This window comes from Crocuta crocuta, unplaced genomic scaffold, assembly GCF_008692635.1.
Source record: "Crocuta crocuta isolate KB4526 unplaced genomic scaffold, BGI_CrCroc_1.0 scaffold59, whole genome shotgun sequence".
In the NCBI taxonomy this organism is placed as follows: Eukaryota; Metazoa; Chordata; class Mammalia; order Carnivora; family Hyaenidae; genus Crocuta; species Crocuta crocuta.
In genome coordinates this window covers 370134-395709 of record NW_027551578.1, presented here as the reverse complement: position 1 = coordinate 395709, position 25576 = coordinate 370134, and the positions used below count along the sequence as shown (strand labels likewise).

Genomic DNA, 25576 nt, shown 5'->3' with positions numbered 1-25576 from the left:
CTGCCAGCTCAGAGCCTGGAGCCTGTTTCAGAGTCTGTGACTCCCTCTCTCTCTGACCCTCCCCTGCTCACGCTGTCTCTCTCTCTCTCCTAGAAATTAAAAAAAAAAAACATTAAAAAAAACAATTAAAAAAAAGAAGGAGAAGGAGGAACAAGCAGTCTAGGGGCAAGGGCTTCTGGGGGTGGGGGGGATCCAGTCATTGATTTTTCAGATATTGTTTATGCAAACTCTGAAACAAACCTTACAAATGGGGAGAAGGGTAACTGAAGAGAATGAACTGGACATAGATGACAGAATGGAACTCTGCCCAGACACCAAGGGAAAGGAAAGGGGAGGGTGGAGAGGAGAAGAAGATGCTTGTGTGCCAGGACCTGCGGAGTGCTCGGTGCCTTCCCACTGGGTGGAACCCAGGTTGGAGTTGCCCAGGGATGACCTCTGTGGCTGGGCTTGTGGAAGCCCCTGGTCAGAGAGCCGAGAGGGAACTGTGCTCTAGAGAGGCCTAAGTACCCTCCCCTGGGGAGGATCTCCGTCTTCCCTTCAAAGGGAACACAAGGGAATCCCACATTTATCTTGGAATGCAATGGGCTTTTGTCCATCTGTTTGGTTTATTGGTTATATCTCAAGTGCCTTGGAAGGGGCCTGGATCATGGTCAAAGTTGCCTAGACAATTGTCGAGCAAGTAAATGGATTCATCAGGTACTCATGGGCTGCCTTCTGGAATTCTCCACTTGCTGGGCATGGCAGGCTCATAAGGAGATTTGAGTGTCCTTCCTCCTGGGCTCCTCTGAAGTCTGGTTCAAGAAGCAGCATCTTCCTCCAGCGGGCCAAGGTGTCTTCTGGAGCCTTCGAAACAAAGACACAGAGCAAAGAGCTCTGAACTTGGCATCAGGGAGTCGAGGGTTAGTGGCCCCAGACTCGGCCAAATCACTGAGCCTCTGTGAGCCCTTTTTTTTTTCACTTGTGAGTCCCAAAGAATGGTAACCTGCCAGTCTCATCTGCTTTGCAGGGGGCTTTTGAAGAGCACAAATGAGCATAAGGAAGCACTAGGGGAATGAAACCACCATGCACTGTGAGGTATTATTTTCTCTACTCTTACATTAGGGGGAAAAAGTTAAAGACAAAGAAAAGTACAAAAAAAATCGTAACCAATACGGAAGTACTCACCCCTCAGAATAACAGGTGCTGATAACCAATTATAGTTCCTTCATATTTCTCTGGAATAAAACCATGACGTATGAAATTCAAGTCCCCTGTTATCCTTAATTTTTTTCCTCTCTTCTCTCCTTTTTGTCGGCGGCAACTACTATCATGAATTTTGTGTATACTGCTTTATCCTATGTCTTAAATATTTTTAATATATGATTTATATGAATTGCAACATATAAGTAACATATTATAAATATTTTTTGCATATGAAATAATAGCAAGTTTATGCACACCCAATTCTGAGTATGTATGGCTGGAGGTTTCATGCACCACCAAGCCATTCTCCAACACCACCTCAGTTCTGACACTGTCTACTGGGAGATAGCATCGGATCCCACAGGTTAAGGGGTCAGTCCGACAAGACTCTCCCCTGCCCCCAACACAAATCACAAGTCAAAGTTGTCGTCACCTGTGCTTCTGGGATCCACCAGCTATTGACTGGAATTTCTAACTAATCCCTCCATGGGTTCAATTAGTTTGCTAGAGTGGTTCACAGAACTCAGAGAATCACCTTACCTACTAGACCACTGGCTTGTTACAAGCAGATATAACTCAAGAACAGTCAGGGCAGGGTCTGGGAAAAAAAGCCAGAGCTTCATGCCCTCTCTGAGCAAGTCACTCTCCCTGAATCTCCATGTGTTCACCAACACAGAAACTCTCTAAACCCAGTCATTTGGGGTTTTCATGGAGGCTTCATTACATGACACACTTGATTAAACCATTGATTGATTAAACCCTAATTGATTGATTAAACTTGATTAAACCCTAATTCAGGCTCTGCTTTGGGGAATGCTGAGAAGAAATGAAACATTAGGGGCTGGTCCCAGCACTGAAGATGGTGTTCCCTTAAATTAAATTCCAAATCCTGGGCGCGCTGGGATAGTTCAGTTGGTTAAGTGTCCAACTCTTGGTTTTAGCTCAGGTCATGATCTAAAGGTTCATTAAGTTTGAGCCCCACATTGAGCTCTGCGCTGACAGGGTAGAGCCTGGTTGGAATTTCTCTTTCCTTCTTTCTTTGCCTCTCCCATGTTCTGTCTCTCTCTCAAAATAAATAGATAAATTATGAAAAAAAAATCCAAAATCTGGGCTTGCCCTGGAGTTACCTCAACTAACTTGGGTCCTTGGGGGAAACAGATGGATAGGATTGATGTATATTTGGGCTTTATTTGGACTCTGACCAAAAAATATCCCAACTTAGACCTGGCTCTCAAGGAAAAGGGGTGTTGCCTTTCTCTCTCTGTCACCCTCTTGGCCATAGTAGCAAGCAGGTTGATAGGAGGAGAGGCCCCCAGGGATGAAGCATTCCATGGTGCTTTTTCCTCCTCACAGAGGGCTGGGTGCCCAGGTGCCACCCAAGGGAGCAGGGACCTATGTGCAGGGCCTCAGCTTCTAAGGGCCCCATCCTCCGGCTTGTTCTTCCCAATACATTCCAGAACCATTACATGTCTCTCAGAAAGGAAGAATTATTTTTGCCCATGGCATAAATAAATCCAGGAACTCGTTCCAGGAATCACAAGTGTGTGCCAGCTCTCGAGTGCACTCTCGACAAAAGCAGAAAGGAATCAGTGCTGCCTGCCCAGAAAGGCTGTTGGGGAAGCCAGGGGGACTGTCAGGGACCCGAATGGGATTCTAGAGAAAGGAAGCAGGAAGGAGGGACGAGATTTTTATTTAAAATTATCAAGTTTTCAAATAAAGGGAAAGAGCAATTTAAAAAACAAATTTTAAGTAACATTGCCCAATTTATTTCAGATCTTAAGAAATAAAAATAAAACATTATGTGCCACTAGAAACCTGACCATACTCTGTAATTCTTTCCCTAGAGGTCATTGCTACCATCAGTTTGTGTTTACCTTTCTCATGTTTGCTTTAATAGTTTCATGATATATATTTTAAACAACTGTTACTGATATCCTTTTGTTTTTAAACTCCCTTTAAATAATTTTCTACTGTACATACAAGTTTGTAACTTGCTTTTTAAAGAAAAATTGTAGCAAAAGGAAAAGAACACATGAAATTCATCCCCCCAACAATTTCCAATGTATAGTATAGTATTTGTCAACCACATGAACCCATCCTGTATGACGAATCTACACCCACCCACAACTCCTTACTTCCCCCTTTCCCAGCCCCTGGCAATTACCAGTCTGCTTTCTACAAATTGAACTACTTTAGATACCTTATATAAGTGGAATCATGGAGTACTTGTCTTTTTGTGAATGCCTTATTTCACTTGCATAATGTCCTCAAGGTTCATCCATGTTGTAGCATATGTGAAATTTTTTTCTTTTATGGATGAATATTATTTCATAGTGTGTATATGCAGCATTTTGCTTACCCACTAATCGATTTGGGGGCCTTTAAGTTGCCTCTACCTCTTGGCTATCATGAGTAATGCTGCCATGATCATGGGTATGCAAATATCTTTTTGGTTTTTTGTTTTTTGATTTTTGAAATACATCCAGAAGTGAGATTGTTGGATCATATGATAATTCTATTTTTAAGTTTTTGAGAAAGCTCCAAAATGTTTCGCCTAGTGGCTCCATCATTTTACATTACTGCCAACAGTGGATAAATGTTCCAATTTCTCCTCATCCTAGCTAACACTTGTTATTTTCTCGGTTTTGGTAGTGGCTCTCCTAATTGGTGTGAGGTGATATCTCATTGCGGTTTTGGTTTGCATTTCTCTGGTGATTAGTGATGTTGAGCATCTTTTCATGTGCTTGTTGGACATTTGTGTACCTTTGCAGAACTATGTCTTCAAATTGCCCATTTTTTCATTGGGTTATTTGGTTTTTGTTGTTGTTGTTGTATTGAGTTATAGAAATTCTTTTTATATTCTGGGTATTAACTCTTTATCAGATAAATGGCTTGCACATATTTTCTCTATAGGATTGCCTTTTCACTCTGTTGATTTTGTTGCTGTTCACAGAAAATTTTAAGTTTGATGTGGTTCCGTTTGCCTATTTTTGCTTTTACTGCCTGTGTTTTTGGTATCATTTCCAAAAAAATCTTTATTAAATTCAATGTCATGCAGTCTTCCTCTCTGTTTTCTTCTAGGAGTTTTATAGTTTCGGGTCTTATGTTTTGGTCTTTAATTGTGAATCAATTTTTGTATATGGTGATGCACCTTGCTTTTTGAACTTACTTTGTCTTTGAGATTGATCCACATCACCTACTGCCACCGCGGATAGAAACTCCTTGTAACGTTCTCCAGAAGTTGTTCACCCGTCGTTCAACTTGTCACATGCAGTGTTGTGATGGATGTTGTAAGTCTCCATGCACATGTGTAATAGGCAGAATTGGTGGCTCTGGGGCTGTGCATGTACTCAAGCTCTGTATTAATAGATGCCCTCCAAGTGTCACCCAAAGGCCTTGTACGAATGGACACTTGATGCTTCTCTTTCCCCCAGGCACCTATACCCTCCCTCGCTGATGATGTAAGCAGATGCCTCATGATGTTAATTTCCATTTTCCTGATAACTAAGTACAATTTGATGTATATTGTTTACTAAACTGTTTCGTGTTTTTCCACTCCCCTGAGCAGTTAGAACAGCTGATTATCATAATGTTAAAACTCAAGAAGTAACACTAAGTTACTCCATGGCACACTCTTTTGCCTCCTATCCCATGGTTTCAACTCAATGATAATAACCTATTATGCTAATTTGGGGCAGAGGCGTGAAGATAAAACCGGTTAGCAAAATTTATGCCTATCTTAAAGAGATAAACTAAAGAAGAAATATGGGGCGCCTGGGTGGCTTAGTCGGTTAAGCGTCCGACTTTCGCTTAGGTCATGATCTCGCGGTTCGTGGGTTCGAGCCCCGCGTCGGGCTCTGTGCTGACTGCCAGCTCAGAGCCTGGAGCCTGTTTCAGTCTGTGACTCCCTCTCTCTCTGCCCCTCCCCTGCTCATGCTGTCTCTCTCTCTCTCCTAGAAATAAATAAAAACATTAAAAAAAAAAGAAGAAGAAGAAGAAATAAGCTCCTGGTTTGGATAATGGGTTTTAAGCAGGGCAAGAGCTGCCCTATACTTGGATATGGGCCACACTGTCTTCACTTTGTTCCTGGAGCTCCCTAAGTAAAGGCGTGCTATAAATGGGAGGTGAATGACATTCTCAAATTCAGACTAATAATGAGATGGGCCAATCTGAATTAGTGACGACTGAGTTGTGAGGCATCAAAAATGCAAGTTACTTAGTTTTCAAGGGCATACAACAAAACAAGGGAGAGTGGACTTGCTTTGGCAACTCCATGGTCTGGTCGAACCCTCTAGAGTGGAGAGCAGGAAGAAAATAGTACCCAAGGCCCAAAGCCACACTATAAATGCAAAAGCAGTTTGTCTATTTGTGGCTTCAAAAACACCAGGGAGGCTCCAATATCAGAACAACTCCCTGAGAAAAGTCTTTGCCGGAGGACAGGATTTAGGTGATAAAATAGTAAGAGAAGATGCTTATCCAAGATGTTTGGAAGTTGTCACTCCTGTGCTTAAGACAAAGAAAAAGCTGAACAAACTGAAAATTGGGCACTCTTCTTAGATCCATCAGAGTAGTAATGTCACAGGGCAATCACCTGCTTCACAAATCGGAGAGACAGACAGGCAGAGAGAATTGCAGCTTATTGACAGAGGATCAGAACTTACTTGAGAAGTAGCTTAGGAACAGAAATCTCGGTGGGAATCAGTAGTGGTGTAGGAAAAGTCAAACTTTAATTGATGGATTGCTAGAAACTCCAGTCTGAGACTTGGACAAGTCTGAGAGTTAAAAACTCCTGAGCAGGGGCACCTGAGTGGCTCAGTTGGTTAAGCGTCTGACTTTGGCTCAGGTCATGATCTCACAGTTCGTGGGTCCAAGCCCTGCATGGGGTTGTGTGCTGACAGCTAGCTCAGAGCATGGACCCTGTTTCAGATTCTGTGTCTCCCTCTCTCTCCGACCCTCCCCTGTTCATGCTGTCTCTCTCTCTCTCTCTCTCTCTTTCTCTCAGAAAAACAAAACAAAACAAAACAAAAAACCTCTTGAGGGAACNGAGCCCCCCCCCCCCATTTTTGTGAGTTTTACTTCCATGAGCCCTATCAAGTTCTTACAATGAAGATTGGAAAAATGTATCTTCAGACTTCTGGCAGGGGGAGGGGAGAAGTAACCATTCTGAAGTGGGCCAGAGAATTCTGTTCTTAACAAGGGCCTGCCCTCAAGAGAAACGACTAGCCTACTGGGGTTTTATCAGAGCCTAACCAATCTGAAGGAAGGGAAACATCCAGCTCCAGCTCCCTCTAGCCATACTATTCCATTCAAGTGCATGTTGAGGGCAACTGAGAAGCACTTGTGAAGATTACAGTCCAGGGCTCAGGCTTATTAAAAGACTGAGACCTACCTCATCACAAAACTACAGAACTCTCCCTCCCTGTACCACCCCACCACATCAGTAGTGCTCCTGTTTAATATCAGGGGAATATAGCTGTAGGGCTGTCATGTGACAGATCTTATTTGAGAAGACTTTAGGGAAACCCAAGCATAAATATACTGGGGAGACAAAAACAAAGACAACAGAGGCAATTTTAGCCTCTGACATCTAAGTGATAGTAAACAGTCAACACAGACTAACTCCTAGCCAAACAAACATTAAACCTCACACTAAAGGTCTATTTACCCAGTTCCTTTTACTTAGTACATGGTGTCTGGTTTTCACCAAAAACTTATAAGCCTTACTGAAAGACCAAAAGCACAGTTTGAAAAGACAGAGCAAGCATTAGAACCATAATCATATATGGCAGAGATGTTGGAATTATCAGACCAGGAATTTAAAGTAACTGTGATTAATGTGCTAAGGTCTCTAATAGAAAAAGTAGACAGCTTGCAAGAACAGGTAGGTAATGTAAACAGAGAGATGGAAATGCTAAGAATAATAAAAATAAATTCTAAAACCACTCTAACAGAAATGAGGAATGCTTTTGAGGGGCTCATCAGTAGACTGGACATGGGCAAGAAAAGAATCAGTGAGCTTGAAGAAACATCAATAGAAACTTCCTAAACTGAAATGCTAAGATAAAAAAATTAAAAAGATGGAATAGTCCAAGCACTGTAGGACAATTATAAAACGTGTAATATACATGTAATGGGAATAACAGAAGGAGAAAAAAGAGCTAAGGAACAGAAAAAATATTAGAAGTAATAATGACTGAGAATTTTCCAACATTAATGACAGACATGAAATCATGGATCCAGGAGGCTCAGAGAACACTAGGAAGGATAAATACTGAAAAATCTATACCTAGGCATATCATATTCAAACTGCAGCATATCAAAGACAGGGACAAAATCTTGAAAGTAGCCAGAGAATAAAATACCTTACCTATAGAAAAACAAGAATAAGAACCACATATGTCTTCTCTCCAAAAACTGTGCAACAAGGAGAGAGTGGAACAAATTATTTAGTGTTGAAAGAGAAAAACCACCAAACTAGAGTTCTGTATCCAATGAAGTCCTCAAATAGTGATGGAGAAATAAAGAGTTTCTCAGACAAACAAAAACTGAGGGAATTTGTCACCATTCAATCTGCCTTGCAAGAAGTACTAAAAAGTTTTTTAGAGAGAAAGAAAATGATGTGAGTCAGAAACTTGGATCTACATAAGGAAAAGAAGAGTATGAAAGAAAGTATAAATGAAAGTTAAATAAAACTTTTTGTTTTCTTATTCTTCCTTGATTTAGCAAAAAACAGTTTGCTCAAAACAATTACAATGCCCTTGGTGATTATAGTTTATGGATAACTGAGGTCAACGACATCAATGTTATAAGAAACAAGAGAGAGAAATTGGGAATACTCTGTTATAAGGTACTTGTAATACTAGTGAAGCAGGATAGTGTTATTTGTAAGTGGATTTGGATTCATTATAAATGTATACTGCAAACTCTAGGGCAACCACTAAATAAGTTTTATAGAAGATTATAACTGATGTGTTAGTCAGGATTCTCCAAGAAATAGGGTGATAGGGTGTGTGTGTGTGTGTGTGTGTGTGTGTGTGTGTAAATAAGAAATTGGCTCATGTAACACCTGTGAAGTCCCAAGATCTGCAATCTGGAGACCCAGAGAGGCAATGTAAGTTTCAGTCCAGGTACAAAGGCAGGAGAAGACCAATGTCCCAGCTCAACATCATCAGGTCAACAGAGAGAACTCTCTTTGGTTTGGCCTTTTATTCTATTCAGGCCAGATTGGATGAAGCCTGCCCACATTGTGGGGGACAATCTGCTTTACTCAACCCACTGATATAAATGTTAATTTCATCCAGAAACACTCTAACAGACACAGTCAGAATATTCTTTAAGGAAATATCTGAGCACCCCCAAGACCCAATCAAGTTGACACATAAAATCAAGGATCACAATTGATATGCTAAGAGAGAAGAGAAAATGGTAGCATATAAAATGCTCAATTAAAGTCAGAGATGGAAAAAAAGAATATAAGACAAAACCAAACAAAAAGCAAAAACAATAGCTAGAAAATGTAACAAATATGGTAGACAGTAAACCAACTATATCAATAATCACTTTAAATGTCCATTGTCTTAATAAACCAATTAAAAGACAGGCTATCAGAGTAGGTTTAAAAAACAAAACAAAACAAAGATCCAACCATGTATTGTTTATAAGAAACTTTCTTTAAATAAAAGGCACAGATTAAAAGTAAATGGATGAAGAAGGATTAACCATACTAACACTAATCAAAATAAAGTTGGAAAAGCTATATTAATTTCAAACAAAGCAAAATTCAGAGCAAGGAAACTTATCGGAGATAATGAAAAAGGGGTTAATTCTCCAAGAAAACATAGCAATCCTTAATGTGTATGCACCTAAGAACAGAACATCAAAACATAAGACAAAAATTGATAGAAATCGGACACCTGGGTGGCTCAGTCAGTTAAGCCTCCAACTCTGTCATGATCTCACAGTTTGTGAGTTCAAGCACACATTCACTGTGTGGAGCCTGATTGGAATTCTCTCTCTGCCTTTCCCCTGCTCTCTCTCTCTCTCTCAAAATAAATCAATTATCTTAAAAAAAATGATAGACATGCAAGGAGACATAGATAAATGCAGTATTACAGTTGGAAGCATCAACACCCTTCTATTAGAAATGGACAGATACAGCAGGCAGAACATCAGTTGGATATAGTTGAACTAAACAACACCATTACCCACCGACAACTGTTTTTAATTGACATTTACAGACTACTTGAGCCAATAATAGCAGAATACACATTCTTTGCAAGCTCACACAGGATTTCACCAAGATAGGCCACATTCTGGGTCATAAAGTACACCTTAACAAATTTAAAAGAATAGAAATCATGTGAAATTTGCTCTCAGATAATAGAATTAAACTAGAAAATACTAACAGAAAGATTACGAGAAAATCCCCAAATAGTTGGAGATTAAGGAACAGACTTCCAAATAATGCAGGAGTCATGAGAAGAGTCTCAGGAGAAATTGAAACATATCTTGAACTAAATGAAAATGAAAATATAACCTACAAAGTTTGTGGAATGCAGTGAAGGCAGTGCTTACAGGGAAATCTCTAGCAATGAATGCATGTATTATAAAAGGGAAAAGATCCAAATCCATTATCTAAGCTTCGACCTTGGGAAACTGGAAAAAGAAAAGCAAATTCCAGGTAAGCAGAATAAAAGAAATAATAAAAACTAGAGCAGAAATCAATGAAATTTAAAACAGGAAATTAATAGAGAAGAGCAATAAAACCAAAGCAGATTCTTTGAGAAGATCAATATAATTGATAAACATCTATCTAGGTTAACTAAGAAAAAAAGGGGGAAGACACAAATTGCTAGTATCAGAAATGAAAGAGGGGTCAACACTACTGATCCTACGGACATTAAAATGATAACAAGGGAATTCTGTGAACAAGTCTATGCCCCAAATTTTGATAGCCTCGGTGAAATGAATTAATTCCTTGAAAGTTGCAACTCACTGAAATGCATACAAAACTCACAGAAGGAGGGGCACCTGGGTGGGTGGCTTAGTCGGTTAAGCGTCCGATTTTCGCTTAGGTCATGATCTCGCGGTTCGTGGGTTCGAGCCCCGCGTCGGGCTCTATGCTGACTGCCAGCTCAGAGCCTGGAGCCTATTTCAGAGTCTGTGTCTCCCTCTCTCTCTGACCCTCCCCTGCTCACGCTGTCTCTCTCTCTCTCTCCTAGAAATAAATAATAAAAAAATATTTTAAAAAAACTCACAGAAGGAAAAATATATATCCTGAACAGATCCATATCTATTAAGGAAATTGAACCAATAATTAATAACCTTCTAAAATAGAAAACACCAGACTGGTTGGGTTCACTGGTGAATTTTACCGAACATTAAAGGAATAAACTATGCCAATTCTTTATAATGTTTTCCAGAAAATAGAAACAATAGGAATACTTCTTAACTTATTTTATGAGGCCAACACTACCTTAATACCAAAACCAGAGAAAAATATTACCAGAAAGGAAAACTACACATCAATATCTCTTATGAACACAGATGCAAAAATCCTCAACAAATTGTATCTAACAATGAATGAGTAGAATTATACACCATGACAAAATGAGATCCCAGGTATGCAAGGCTAGTTCAACAATGAAAACCAATTGGTGTAATCTATCTTAGTTTGTTCAGGTTGATATAACACAATATCACAGAATGGGTGGCTTAAACTATAGAAATTTATTTTCTCACAGTTCTGGGGCCAAAAGTCCAAGATCAAGGTGTTGGCAAGTTTGGTTTCTCCTAAGGCCCCTCTCCAGATATCTGCATTCTCTCTACATCTGCACATGGCCTTTCTTCTGTGTGCACATCTCTATCCCTGTGTCCTAACCTCTTCTTATAAGATAACCAGTCAGATTGGACCAAAGTGCATTTTAACTTCATTACCCCTTTAAAATGCCCCATCTTTAAATATAGTTGCATTCTTAAGATACTGATGGTTAGGGGTCAATGTGTGCATTTTAGGAAGGAGTCAATGTTTTCAAGATGTCAAACATTGACAAAAAGAGTCAATGTTTTCAAGATGTCAATTTTTCTCAATTTGGTCTATATATTCAATTTAGTCACTTAAAATCCCAGCAAGTTATTTTGTGGATATAGAAAAACTGACTCTAAAGTTTCTATGGAGAGGTAAAAAAAATCCAGAATAGCTAACACAGCATTGAAGGAGAAGAACAAAGTCAGAGGACTGATATTATCCAACTTCAAGACTTACTATAAACTATAATAATCAAGACAGTGTGATATTGGTGAAGAAATAGACAAATAGATCAATGGAACAGAAAAGAGGTCTCAGAAATAGACCCACACAAATATAGTCAATCCATCTTTGACAAAAGATCAAAGGCAACTGAATGGAGAAAGGATAGTTCTTCACAGAGTAGTGCTAGAACAACTGGGCATCCAAATGCAAACATATGAATCTAGATACAGATCTTACATCTTTCACAAAAAGAAACTCAAAATGGATTATGAATCTAGATGTAAAATGCAATAAAACTTCTAGAGGATATCATAGGAGAAAAACTAGACAACTTTGGATTTGGTGATGGCTTTTTAGATATAAAAGCAAAAGGACAATTCATGAAAAAAATTGATAGCTGAAGTTTATTAAAATTAAAAACCTCTGCCCTGTAAGAAACGCTATGAAAAGAATGAAAAGATAAGCCACAGACTGGGGAAAAATATCTTTGCAAAACACACATCTGATAAAGATCTGGCATTCAAAATATGCAAAAAAACACCCTCCTATAAGTCAACATAAGTAAACAGACAACCTGATTTAAACATGGGCAAAATACCTGAACAGACATCTCACTAAAGAAGATATACAGATGGAAATTAGCAAATGAAAAGATGCTACCCATCATATGTCATCAAAACAACAATGAGATACCATTACACATCTATTAGAGTGGCCAAAATCCAAAACAGCAACATTGAATACTAGCAAGGATGTGGAGAACAGAAACTCTTATTCACTGCTGGTAGGAATGAAAAATGATATGGCCATTTCAAAAGACGGTTTGGTAGTTTCTCACACAAGTACATATACTTTTACTATATGATCCAAGCAGTCCTCCTCCTTGGTATTTACCCAAAGGAGTTGAAGACTTATGTCCACTCAAAAGCCCACATACAGATATATATAGCACTTATATTCATAATTGCCAAAATTTGGAAGTGACCAAGATGCCTTTTGGTAGGTGAATGGATAAATAAACTGTGGCACACAAGACAAGCAGATATTATTCAGCCCTGAAAAGAAATGAGCTATCAATGAGCTTCCCAGCCATGAAAAGACATGGAGGAAATTTAAATTCATCTTACTAAGTGAAGGAAGCCAATCTGAAAAGGCTTTACTCATACTGTATGATTCTAACTGTATGGCATTCTGGAAAACACAAAACTATAGAGACAGTAAGAAGATCAATAGTTACCAAGGGCTGGAGGAGTGGAGAGGGATGGATTAGTGCAGCACAGAGGATATTTAGGGTAGCAAAATACTTTGTATGATAATATAATGGTGGATACATGTCATTATACTCCTTTTCCCTCTACTCACAACACTTCTGACACCAAAGCGTGGGGATTTACCCACAGTAACCAATTCCAATCTCTGGATACCAACTAGATGAATTACAATTCAATTCTGACACTCCTGGGAGTCGGTGCAGACTCCACGAAACCCAGAGAATGTAAAACACAGAGTGATCGTTAAAAATGTATCCATATTGATTCATCAATTATAACAAATGTATCACATGAATGCACCACATTAACAATAAAGGAAACTTGGCAGGGAGGGGACAAGGCTGATGAAGTATATGGGAACTCTATTTTCTGATGAATTTTTCTGTGAACTTAGCCTATGCTAAAAATTAAAGCCTATTAATTTAAAAAATAGTAAGGAAAGCAGGTGGTTTGAAGCCAAGTAAATTGAACAGATGACTAAATCGGAATGGTGAAGCAGATAAGAAGAGTGAAATGGCACATGGAGAGGGCCTGAGGAATGGGCATGTTGATGGCCAAGGAGTCGTTAACTCATTTTGACAGTACAGGCTCTTCCTAAAGGTATTTCTCTATTTACACTTTGCCTGATCAGACAAGAACTTTTCAATGGCAAACCACTGGACCACAAAACCATTAATTATGCAGAGAAGAAAGCTGAAGTACCTATAGTTTTGTTTTTTTTTAAGTTTATTGAGAGCACATGCATGTGCGCATGAGTGGGGGAGGAGCAGAGAGAGAATCTAGAATCTTTTAATTAAGTAAACTTTAACCCTGTAGTATAATTTGTCCTCCTACTTCTTTAGCAAAACTTTTCTTTCATAGATAATTCAAATGCAAACTAATTCCAAGCCCCTTGGGGAGCCTAGCTTGGGGTTCAGGTGAGTGAGGTTTTCCTCATTATTATTATTCTATTCCAAATTGTCCCATTCTGTAGTGATGAAGTACTTTCATGTTTCTAGATATTGTGGAGGATACTAGAACAAATACAAGCTCTACCAGTCATTGGGCATCAATGTGGAGGTTTTTTTAGAGACAAGCTGACATTGGTTCCCATCAATCTTGAAACCCCACCTCTTGCCTCACTGTGCAATACTAAGAACGAATATCATTAACCAGTTTCTGCCACAACTGAATGAAAACAAGTCAACTGTTTAGCCAATACACTGGGCCTTACTGGCCCACTTGTGTGTTTGCTGCTAAAACTAAGCTTTAACACCCCTTTAATGATCTCATAATGAACTCGAATAAAGATCACTTGTGAGCTCACAACACCTGATCGCTTTCTCTGCACTTTGGAACCATATCTATGTGCCAATGTGACAGCTCCTTTTGGATGTTTACAGCTGCTCGCCCAAGATGGTGTCCAGCACCGAAGCTGGCTCCCTTCCTCCTGTGATCTGAGATCTCCTCTGACTGAGAGTGGCACCACTGTCCCCTGGATGTATAAGCTAACACACTGTCTCTTTCTTCACTCTTCTTTCTCCTTCCCCATCCGTGTATGCTGTAGACCTTCCACTCCTCTTTTCCCTTCTGTAACTACCTCAGTACAGACCAACCTTATTTGTCATCTGGAGGTCAGTTTCCCTTGTTACTTGTTTGCAAAGATCCCTATTCTTTTCCATTAGAAAACTTATCTCTGTAATTACACACCCATTGTGGTGAGTGATTTTCTGATTCCCTCTTTTTGACCGTAAGCTCCATGAAAGCTGGATTCTCTTTCTGCTCCCCATTTTATTTCCAGTATCTCTACAGAGCCTGGCATAGACTAGACCCTTCATAAACATTTGTAAATTTAACAGATTATTGAAACAGCTCCCTAATGGTCTCCTGCTTTTGCCATTCTCCAACCCCTTCTCCCTGCTACAGTAAGAACACATACCTGATCATGATGTCACTTTCCTGCTGAAAACTTGGCAATAGCTTTTCATTGCCCTCCAATAAAATTCAGTACTTGGCAAGGCTTCTGTAGGCCCTGGTCTCTTCAGACATTACTCTCCACCATGGCCCCTAAGAGCTGGGAGTCATTCTCATCTTCATTTAGATCCTTCCTCCAGCTGTTTTCAGGCCTCCACATTTGTTGTCCCCTCTGCCTGGACACTTGCTCTTCAATTCCCTTTTGTTTGACCTGCTCATTATTCCTTATTTCAGTTTGGATGTCACCCGTGCTGAGATGTTTTCCCTGACCCCCTCCATCAGATTTGTGCTCTACACACCAGTGTATTTCCTCTGTCACTTTACTCATCTGACCATATTTTATTGCATATTTACTTTCCTGTCTTCTTTATAATATATAAATCATCTAAGAGCAGGCACCTTTCCTATTCATTGGGCTTACCACGCCTCCTGGCTTGGGGCAGGCCCAGTCAATCCTTGTTGAATGAATGAATAGATGAATGAATAACCAAAGGGCAAAAGAATACAGGATGATAATACTTTTAGGCTTTAAAAATGGGATGGGGGACAGAGTTCATCCAAGGTTTATTCAGTGAGCATACATTGAGGACATGCTCTGTGCCAGGTTCTGAAGCACAGACAGTGTCATGGAGATGGACACAGAGAAACTGTCAAAACAAGTTGGGTGGTGAGTACCCTGAGAGTGCAGAAAACCACCCACTGGCATCTGCAGGTGACACCCTGTTCTGGGGGGCTCCCAGAGACAGACAAAGGAGACCTAGGTGCTTTCCACTTCTCCTGCTATTTCACTCACAGAATTTGTCCCTTCATGCTGAACCCACTGAATTTTTTCTCTCGTTGTCTGTGATAGAAAATTAGTCAGGGGGCGCCTAGGTGGCTCAGTCAGTTGAACATCCAACTCTTGATTTCAACTCAGATCATGATCTCATGGTCATGGGATCAAGCTCTGTGTTGGGCTCTGCACTAGGCATGGAGCCTGCTTGGGATTCTGTCTCTTCCCCTCTCCTGCTTGTGCACTCTCTCAATTTCTCTCTCTTGTAAAATAAAAATAAAAATAAGAGAGAGAGAGGAAGAAAGAAAGAAAGAAAGAAAGAAAGAAAGAAAGAAAGAAAGAAAGAAAGAGAAAGAAAGAAAAAATTTGTCAGAAAATCATGGGATGTAGAGAAACTTGAAAGTCATCTAATTAGTCTCTTACCTTCAGGAAAGATTACTCTTTGTATAAATGCATTCAGACAAAATTCCATAGCTGCTTTCAGCAACAGTCTAAAATTTCACGAACTTTGATGCCAAGAAGTTTTTTCTTAAAGGTAATCTCAGTCTCTCATGCCACAATCTGAGCTCATTTCTTTTACTCTGTAACCTGCTCATGACCCACCCGATACCTTGGGTTTTTTTTTTTGTTTTTTTGTTTTTTTTAATTCTCTGCCGGGAGTGCCTCCCTCTCTCTCATTGGCTCTGCGAAAATGTTGTGGTCCCTGCACACCAGCTCCCTCAGAATGTGGTCCAAGGACTTCTCAGATCTAACTTGTCATGGGGGGTGATAAAAGGACTGAATTAGATTCCCACTTGTCAACATGGATTGAACTCCAAGCCAAGAGGCCAAGTTGAAGAAAGTTTGAGAATGAAGTATACAGTACATTATTTATGTAAATCAAATACTATTTAAAACAATACTACACATTTTATGGATGTAACACACACACACACACACACACACAAGTCAAGTGTGGGAGGAGGGCTAGGAGGATGCAATAATAATATGAGATTGTGTTATGGCAGGGGGGGACCAGAAGCAGAGATAAAGGGACCCATAGAAGAAATGGATGCCTGCATGTATCAGCCGCCTGTGGTACTATGCCACCAACGAAGAACATACTAACTTGAATTTGTTCAAATTCAGCCCCCAAAAGGAAAAGCACACAACTCAAGGTGCATTACACATAGAAGAAGCTTTGAGGTGGACATAGCGCAGAGTCAAGGGAAAAGAGAGGATGGGTAAGAGAAAGTCCGGGGGAAGGCACCCAGGTGAGAGCGATGTGCGCATGCGCTCTCTGGAACTTCTGTTGCGTGGTACATCCATCCACAGAGGGAAAGAAAAAAAGAAGCCAGAAACTCTGAGCAGTGGTGCAGGGAAAATAGTCTAAGATATTTTTTTCTGGCACTAGGAAAGATATACAGACACGTCCCCTGGAATAACACAAACAAGCCTACAAGAGATCTTTAGCTCCAAACACCAGAAACGTTTACATAAAATGAGGCACATTTAACGTCACGACTTTGTGAGACTTAGATTTGGTATTTGGGAGGCAATGTCACAAAAGAAAAAGATTCATGGCCCTTTGAGGTCAGTGATACAAATATCCAACTGCTGACCCCTAGGCTAAACCCCCACCTCCTGCCTGTGGCGTCATTACCAGGACAGAGCGGCACCGAGCTCCCACATCCATGGGGTCGGGGTGCCGCCATCTTCTTATTCCCTCCTCCACACTGCTCTCTCTGTCTTCAGACTTGTATGTGTTTATTTAAACTTTATCTAAATTGTGTTATATTTTAAAAAATATTTTTATGTTCATATTATTACTATGCTTTGCTGTCTTATTGATCTTTGAACAGGGTGAGCACATTTCATGGAAAAGCACAATTAAGTTTAACTGCCTATGGGAAGTGAGTTATTTAGACTACAAAGCCCTAAGCCCCTGGGGGTTGGCTTGTTTGAATCCAGAGCCCTCCCTCTTGCCTGCCAGCTGCTCATTCCACTTAGCTGATGGTGGATGTTCCTCTTACTCTACTTTCCATAGCCACCCAACTTCCACCCCGATTAATGTTATACTTTGTAAAGCAGCAGTAAGCCTGGACTCTGCCTCAGTTTCACCAGTGGCCAGGACCCCCACATTCCAAAGATGGGAGCCAGCCCCCCCAGCAGAGCTTTCAAAGGAGATCTCTGCACATGGTGTCTTGCTGCCTATGCAAAAGGATGGAGAGACGTGAGGGGTCCAAGAGACAGAACTTACATTGTGGGCATACAGTGAGTTCTTCCTCTTTTGTGGGGAAAAAGTAGGGCTGTACCACCTCATCTCCAGTTTTGGGAGAGGGGCTTTAAGTAGACACATCTGGGCACAGACAAGAAGATCCAGGTCTGACGATGGCCTGAGAATGTAAGGGGGACATTTAGCTGAACTGGCTGGAGGAGGTGAAACCAGGCCTGCAGGTGGGAAGTTGCTAGTCCCGACAAGGGGTGCAGCAGGAAGCCTCTTTGCCCTTGATACCCCAGAATAGAATGCCCTCCATCTGTGAAGATGAGCCTCCAAACCTAGGGGCAGAAAAGGAATTGTGGCTAGGTGCTGGGCAGTGTATCACCTTTGTCCAGAGAACTAGAGGTGAGAGGTCCTCAGAAACCTGAGGACTACGTCCCCAGAGGATCCAAAAAGACATTCCCAAGGGAAAGCTTGGTTTTTTATATCTGATGTGGCCACAGGGCTCCACATCCAGACAGATAGAATCCTTCCCTCCCTGCTAAGGCTCTGTCCTCCCTCTAGCCCCAGCTTCAGCTCTGGAGAGGTCAAAGCTAGGGAGAGGTGGGGGGTAGGAACGCTGGAGAGAAGAGAGAAGGCCTAGCAGGTGTTGCTGGTCTCGTTGCATCTCCCCCACTCCCAGAACCCACATGCTGCAGTCCTCACCCCCGTACCTCAGAAGATGGCTGTATTTGGAGATAGGGTCTTTTTTAAAGCTCTTTTTTAAATGAAATTTTTTATTTTAATTCCAGTACACTTAATATACAGTGTTATATTAGTTTTGGGTGTACAATATAGTGATTCAACAATTCTATACATTACTCAGTGCTCATCATGATAAGGGCACTCTTATCCCCTCACCTATTTCACCCATCCCCCCACCTATCTCCCTTCTGGTGACCATCAATTTGTTCTCTATACCTAAGAGTCTGTTTCTTGGTTATTTCTCTCTCTTTTGTTTTCCCCTTTGCTCATTTGTTTTATTCCTTAAATTCCACATATAAGTGAAATCATATGGCATCTGTCTATCTCTAACTTATTTTGCTTAACATTATACTCTCTAGTTCCATCCTTGTTGTTCCAAGTAGCAAGATTTCATTCTGCTTTTATGGCTGAATAATATTCCACTGTATATACACTGCGACTTCTTTGTCTATCAGTGGACACTTGGGCTGCTTCCATAATTTGGCTATTGTAAATAATGCTGCATTAAACACAGAGGTGCTGCAAAAATTCCTTTTTAATTAACGTTCCCTTATTTGGAGTATATATTTAGTAGCGCAATTACTGGGTCATAAGATAGTTCTAACTTTTTGAGGAATTCTCATGCTGTTGTTCACAGCAGCTGTACCAGTTTTCATTCCTTACCAATAGTTGCTGTTTCTTTTGTTTCTGATTTTAGTCATTCTGACAGGTGTGAGGTAATATCTCATGCTTATAGTTTTGATTTGCATTTCCCTAATGATGAGTGATGTTGAGAGTCTTATCATGTGCCTGTTGGCCATCTGTATGTCTTCTTTGGAGAAATGTCTGTTTATGTCTTCTGCCCATTTTTAAATTGTATCATATGTTTTTTGGGTGTTGAGTTAATCAGTTCTTTATATATTTTTGATACTAATGCTTTATCAGGTATGTCATTGGCAAATATCTTCTCCTATTCCATGGGTTACCGTTTAGTCTTGTTGATTGTTTCCTTTGCTATGCAGAAACTTTTTATTTTGATATAGTCCCAACAGTTTATTTTTGTGTATATTTCCATTGCCTCAGAAGAAATATCTAGAAAAATATTGCTATGGCTGATGCCAGACAAAAAGAAATAAAAAGCATCTAAATTGGTAAGGAAGAAGTAAAACTTTCGCTATTTGCAGATGACATGATACTATATATAGAAAACCCTAATGAGTCTACCAAAACTACTAACTAGAACTGATTAATGAATTCAGTAAAGTCACAGGATACAAAATCAACTTCAGAAGTCTTTTGCATTCCTATCACCAATAATGAAGCAGCAGAAAGAGAAATTAAGAAAAAAAATCTCATTTATAATTGCACCAAAGACAATAACATATCTAGGAATAAACATAACCAAAGAGGTAAAAGACTTGTACTCTGAAAACTATAAAACACTGTTAAAAGAAATTGATGGCAATGTAAAGAAATAGAAAGATATCCCATGCTCATGGATTGGAAGAATAAACATTGTTACAATGTCTGTACTACCCAAAGCAATCTACAAAATTTAATGAAATCCCTAGCAAAATACCACTGGCATTTTTTTTTTTTTTTTTACAGAGCTAGAACAAACAATCCTAAAATTTGTATGGAACCACAAAGACCCTGAAGAGTCAAAGCAATCTTGAAAAGGAGAAACAAAGCTGGAGGCATCACAGTTCTAGACTTCAAGTTATATTACGAAGCTGTAGTCAACAAAACAGTATTGTACTGGCATAAAAATAGGCACATAGATCAATGGGGACAGGGTCTTTAAAGAGGCAATGAAGTTAAATGAGTCCATTAGGGTGGGCTCTAATCCAATCTGGTTTCCTTATAAAAAGGCATTAGATTAAGAGAAGACCAGGGACAGCAGCTGACCATAAGCCAAGGAGAGAGTCCTCAGAGGGAACCAACCCTGCAGCACCTTGATCATGGACTTCCAGCTTCCAGAACTGTGAGACAATAGATTTCCATTATTTAAGCCACTCAGCCTATGGTTCTTTGTTTTGGTTACCCAAGCTGACTAGTACACCATGCCTCTGCTCTCTGCAGGCTTCCTGCCTACAACAGGCCTGAGTTTTCATGTTGAATGAGATTCACAAAGGGTGAATAGCTGAACTACTGTCATTCATGGAGCTCAGATTACCAGCAAAATCCTTGTTAATGAGTGAGGACATGAGCTATGGCCTCTCCTGTTTGTTCAGGTCCTGGAAGAGCCAGTTTCCATTGGTGGGTTTGCAGAAGAGGGCAAGACAAACCTTGAAGTTACCTCATGATTGTATTACAAAGGCCCTACTCTTTTAGCATATGGCCGACATAAGTCATGAAAGCAACAGCCTCATGGCCATGATCCTGAGCCTCTCTCACATGTTATAGAGGAGTATTCTCCTCCTACTTGGATTTTGGCTGCCCTGATTATTCTCTGGAGAAGGCAGAAGTATGAATTCAAGGTAATGAAGTGACTAAAGCCCACCTTGTCCTCAGCAAAGCCCAGGCTTCAACTCTGCTGCTCACATCTGGGGATGGTCTATGAGTTTTATGGATGTTATTTTGCAGTCTATTCTTTGAAAAAAATTCCTCATCCCCACACTTCAGTGGTAGTTTAGGTGCTCTCCTTCAAACCTCTTTCCCCATTAAGGCTTTGACTTGGATTAAATCTGCTGAGCGATGATTTGTTGCAAAGATGACCCTACAGATCCATAGAGGTATGCTGACTCCCCAAGAATAAGAAAGTTGAACCTGAAGGAGAGGGATCAGTCTGACCTTGTTCAAAGTAAACAGGGGTGTTCTACCTCCCCAGCAGGAAGAAGATGCAGGCTGGGGCTGCAGGGATTCATCTTGAAATGAATTTTGAAATGAAACCAACTTGCCCTAGATGCATTAGCCCAGTTTCCTAAACCCACCCAACAAAGGGCCCTCGTCATGCATAGCAGTTGACGCAGAACACCAGAGATCCTAGGGCTGCTGAGTTAAAGTTGCTTCAACGTGCTCAGTCCTTGCTGAGGAAGCTGAGCACTCGGTGTGCTCAGCAAGGTTAATAAAACAAATCATGATAGCAGGAAAGTCAGTGAGGATAAGCAGGAGGCCCTGAGGGCTGTGTCCTGGGGGGTAGCCTGGCCACCAGGCGTCCCTGAGTTAACTCAAGGCTTCTGCCTCATCAGTGCTGGAGACTGTTGACATGGGTCTTGTGTGTCATTGACCCCTGGGGGTGGTCCAGGGATTCTGGTCCTGGCAAGCTCAGAGTGCCCAAGGATGCTGCCGCCATGCATAATTGCTGCTCTGTGTACCAGCAATGACTAACAGGGACTCAAGCCAAAATCAGCCTGCTGGGGGATAAGAGCACTTGGCATATACATTTGGAGGCTTGATTCTAGCTCCTTCAAAAACAAAACCAATCAAAAAAAGCAAAACAGCACCATTACCTGAGGATTCTTCACAAAACTTCCAGTAGGTTTTAGGAGCTTCTAAAACTCCCAGGCTGATGCATTACTCAATGGTTGTTAATCCTGTCCAGCAATGCTGAGTATAGACCCGTCACTTCTTTCTGGGTACTCAGGGCCTCAGCTGACGTCCCAGAAATCCTGGGAGCTGCGTTTTTCTACCTGCTCCTGCAACACAGCCATGGAGAGTCGCTGTCAGTCTTAGAAAGCATAAGACATACCTGGGGGAGCTTGTTAGAAGATTATATAGGGGCTCCTGGGGGACTCAGTCCGTTAAGCGTCTGACTCTTGATTTCAGCTCAGGTCATGATCTCATGGTTTGTGAATTTGAGCCCCGCATCGACAGTGCAAGGCCTGCTTGGGATTCTCTCTTGCCCTTTCTCTTTGCCCCTCCCCCACTCAGGTGTGCATGTTCTCTCTCTCAAAATAAATAAATAAACTTGAAAAGTTCCGATTGTACATACCTTGAGAATGGTGAGATTCAAACGCTGGCAACTCTAAGAGCTGTCCGCTGTCAGTGGGGATGTGACGGTGGGGAGGCCAGGCGTGTGTGTGGGGAAAGAGGGCATATGGGAGCTCTGACTTTCCACTCTGTTTTGCTGTGCACCTCAAACAGCTCTAGAAAAAGAGTTTCTAAACAAAACAGCTCAGATTACTGGGGATCCACTTACCCACCCGAAGGGATTCTGATTCAGCAGCGCTGGAGCTGGGCCTGAGAATGCACATTTTATAACTGTTCCTCATGTCCTGACGTCACTGGATGTGGGTCAGCCTCCGAGGAGCAAAACCTGCCAGCACCCTGCGACAGCTGGCAGAGGTGGACAGAGTGCTGCAGCCTGAGGCTCCTTCCCCAGGCAACAGCCATCCCCACCCACCCCACTCCCACCCTAGTAGCTGGGGTGGGCCAAGTACCCTGGCCTGGGGGGCAATGCAAAAGGTTTTGGCTTCTCCCATCCCTAGGGTCCTGTCCTTTGGGTTGGCAAACTAGAGAGAAGATTTGTGAGTGTTTACCTACCTGGGCAAAGATTTGGTGTAGGCAGAGGTTGGATTATTGCAATGAATTCCCTCCTGGCTCCTCTCCCTTCCCCAGGCTTTTCTCCTCTGCAGCACTTATTTATAGAAGCCGCACAATGTTCCTCTGACACATTCTCGTTATACCTTCTCCTTCCTTAAGAGCCTTCCCTGCCTCCCTCCTGCCTTTAAGGTCAACCCTGATCTCCAGATCTTTGGGGGCCATGTTGTCCCTCCCCATGGCATTGCCCCCTTCAACCAGATGACTGTGCTTTCTGCTTCCCAGAGGCGGGCTCTCCTCGCTACCATCTCCCTTCTCCAGCATGCATGCTTCCCCCTCTCTCTTTCCGATGTGCGTTTTCCCCCGGTTGTGCCGGCACTTGGCTCACAACTTACTTCTGTGAGGAGCTTCTCTGCCTGATCTCTTGGCAGTGAGAATAATGATGCCCTTTTCCTAGGATAGTTGGGAGGAGGAAGGGACAATGATCATGGATATGAATGTGCTCTAAATTAGTAAGCACTTCCCAAGATCCAGTGGCTGTCAGGCTTCCTCAAGCCTGGTTCATCAAAGGCTGAGCTGGGCTCAGAGCAGACATGAGACCAGAGGGGGGCCACTGTCCTGAGGCTGAGACTAGAGTAGGACCTAGAGAAACCCTATGCAAAGCCTTGGAGTCAAGAGCAATGAGGAAGAGGGTTGGGTTGGTGGGTTGGGGATGTGCAGAAGAGAGATGTGCAGAATTGACTGGGTGGGTGCCCAGGTGGCGGAAATGGTCCCAAGGACGGAGGCCCAGGGAAGGAAAGTAGAAAAGCTGCAGAAGGAGGCTGAAGACAAAGACAGCAGTCTCTCTGGTTTAGGGAAGAGCTTCTGGAACACTCTTCATCCAGGGCCCATCCTGTGGCCTAAAACATCACTAGGGCCGCCTAAGAACATGTCCCTGAGGTCAGGAGTCCCAGAAGCTCAGGAGGCTAGTAGGTCCTCTATTAGGATGTGGCTGTTAGTATAGAATTAAGGAAACTGGATTGCATAATGATCTAGGACTTTGGCTTTGAAATAGTTTCTGTGGCCTCCCCAGTGTTATTTAAGTTCCTTTTATTTAAGTTCTCCAATTCCTCCTCTATATGATGGGAAACTCATCTCTACCTCATAGCATTCAGGATGAGTATTTAATCAGATAAGGCATGTAAAATGCTTAGGACAGGGCAAGGCATACGGTAGGTGATCAGCAGATCTTAATTCTAACAATCATTATTCTTACTTAGACAATCAGTAGAAGTTGGAAAGATGTGAGTTTTTCCCTGCACAAGATATAGGTGAGGAAACTATGAAACCACCTCCTGCCCTCAAGACCAAGAGAAGCTTTATCTGGCTGAAGCTGGGAAGCCAGTCTCCTATGCTTGCTTCTGTCCAAGAATAAGTCTGTATGTCTAAGAGGCAGGGGCTCCGGAGTGATTTTCTAGATTAGCCTCTGGAGTCCAGACATGCAAGTTTCCCATCCTTTAAAAACCTGCTTTTCCACAAAAATGAACGATTGGGACCTCATCAAGATAAAAAAAAAAAAAAACTTCTGCTTTTTAGAAAACAATCAACAAAACTAATAGACAACTGACAGAATGGGAAAAGATAGTTGCAAATGACATATCAGATAAAGGGCTAGTATCCAAAATCTATAAGGAACTCAACAAACTCCACACCTGAAAAACAAACAATCCGGTGAAGAAATGGTCAGGAGATATGAACAGACACTTCTCCAAAGAGGACATCCAGATGGCCAACAGATACATGAAACGATACTCAGCATCCCTCCTCATCAGGGAAATACAAATCAAAACCACACTAAGATACCATCTCACACTGGTCAGAGTGAACAAATCAGGAGACTCTAGATGCTGGCGAGGATGTGGAGAAATGGGCACCCTCCTACACTGTTGGTGGGAATGCAAACTGGTGCAGCCCCTCTGGAAAACAGTGTAGAGGTTCCTCAAAAAATTAACAATAGAACTCCCCTATGACCCAGGAATAGCACTGCTAGGAATTGACCCAAGTGATACAGAAGTGCTGATGCATAGGGCACATGTATCCCAATGTTCATAGCAGCACTTTCAGCAATAGCCAAAACATGGAAAGAGCCTAACTGTCCATCACCTGACAAATGGATAAAGAAGATGTGATTTATCTATACAATAGAATACTACTTGGCAATGAGAAAAATGAAATCTGGCCATTTGCAGCAACGTGGCTGGAACTGGAGGGGGTTATGCTAAGTGAAATAAGTCAGGCAGAGAAAGACAGGCACCATGTGTTTTCACTCATATGTGATTCAGGAGAAACTTCACAGAAGCATAGAGGAGGGGAAGGGGAAAAATAGTTAAGGAGAGGGAGGGAGGCAAAGCATAAGAGATTCTTAAATACTCAGAACAAACTGAGGGTTGATGGGGGTGGGGGAGAAGGGAAAGGGGGTGATGGGCACTGAGGAGCGCACTTGTTGGAATGAGCACTGGGTGTTTTATGGAAACCAACTTGGCAATAAACCATATTGAAAAACCAAACAACCTGCTTTTCCAGGATGATTATCTTTTTTTTTCTTTAAGGAGGCTCCACACCTAGCATGGAGCCTAGTGCAGGGCTTGAGCTCACGACCCTGAGATCAAGACCTGAGCTGAGATCAATCGTCGGATGCCTACTCAGGTGCCTCCAGGATGACTATCTTGAATTTGCCCGTTGCTGTCAAGCAGCTCGTGTCC

The 25576-nt window shown here is 41.6% G+C and overlaps 1 long non-coding RNA gene across 1 annotated transcript; it reads right to left on the bottom strand.

The window, feature by feature from the left end:
- Positions 1-736: 736 nt before the first annotated feature.
- Positions 737-22346, bottom strand: LOC144221201 (uncharacterized). Its single transcript, XR_013331982.1, has 3 exons — positions 22288-22346; positions 21806-21991; positions 737-843 (listed from the first exon to the last, which is right to left on the bottom strand). It is a non-coding gene; the product is annotated as an uncharacterized LOC144221201 (long non-coding RNA).
- Between the last annotated feature and the right edge of the window lie 3230 nt (positions 22347-25576).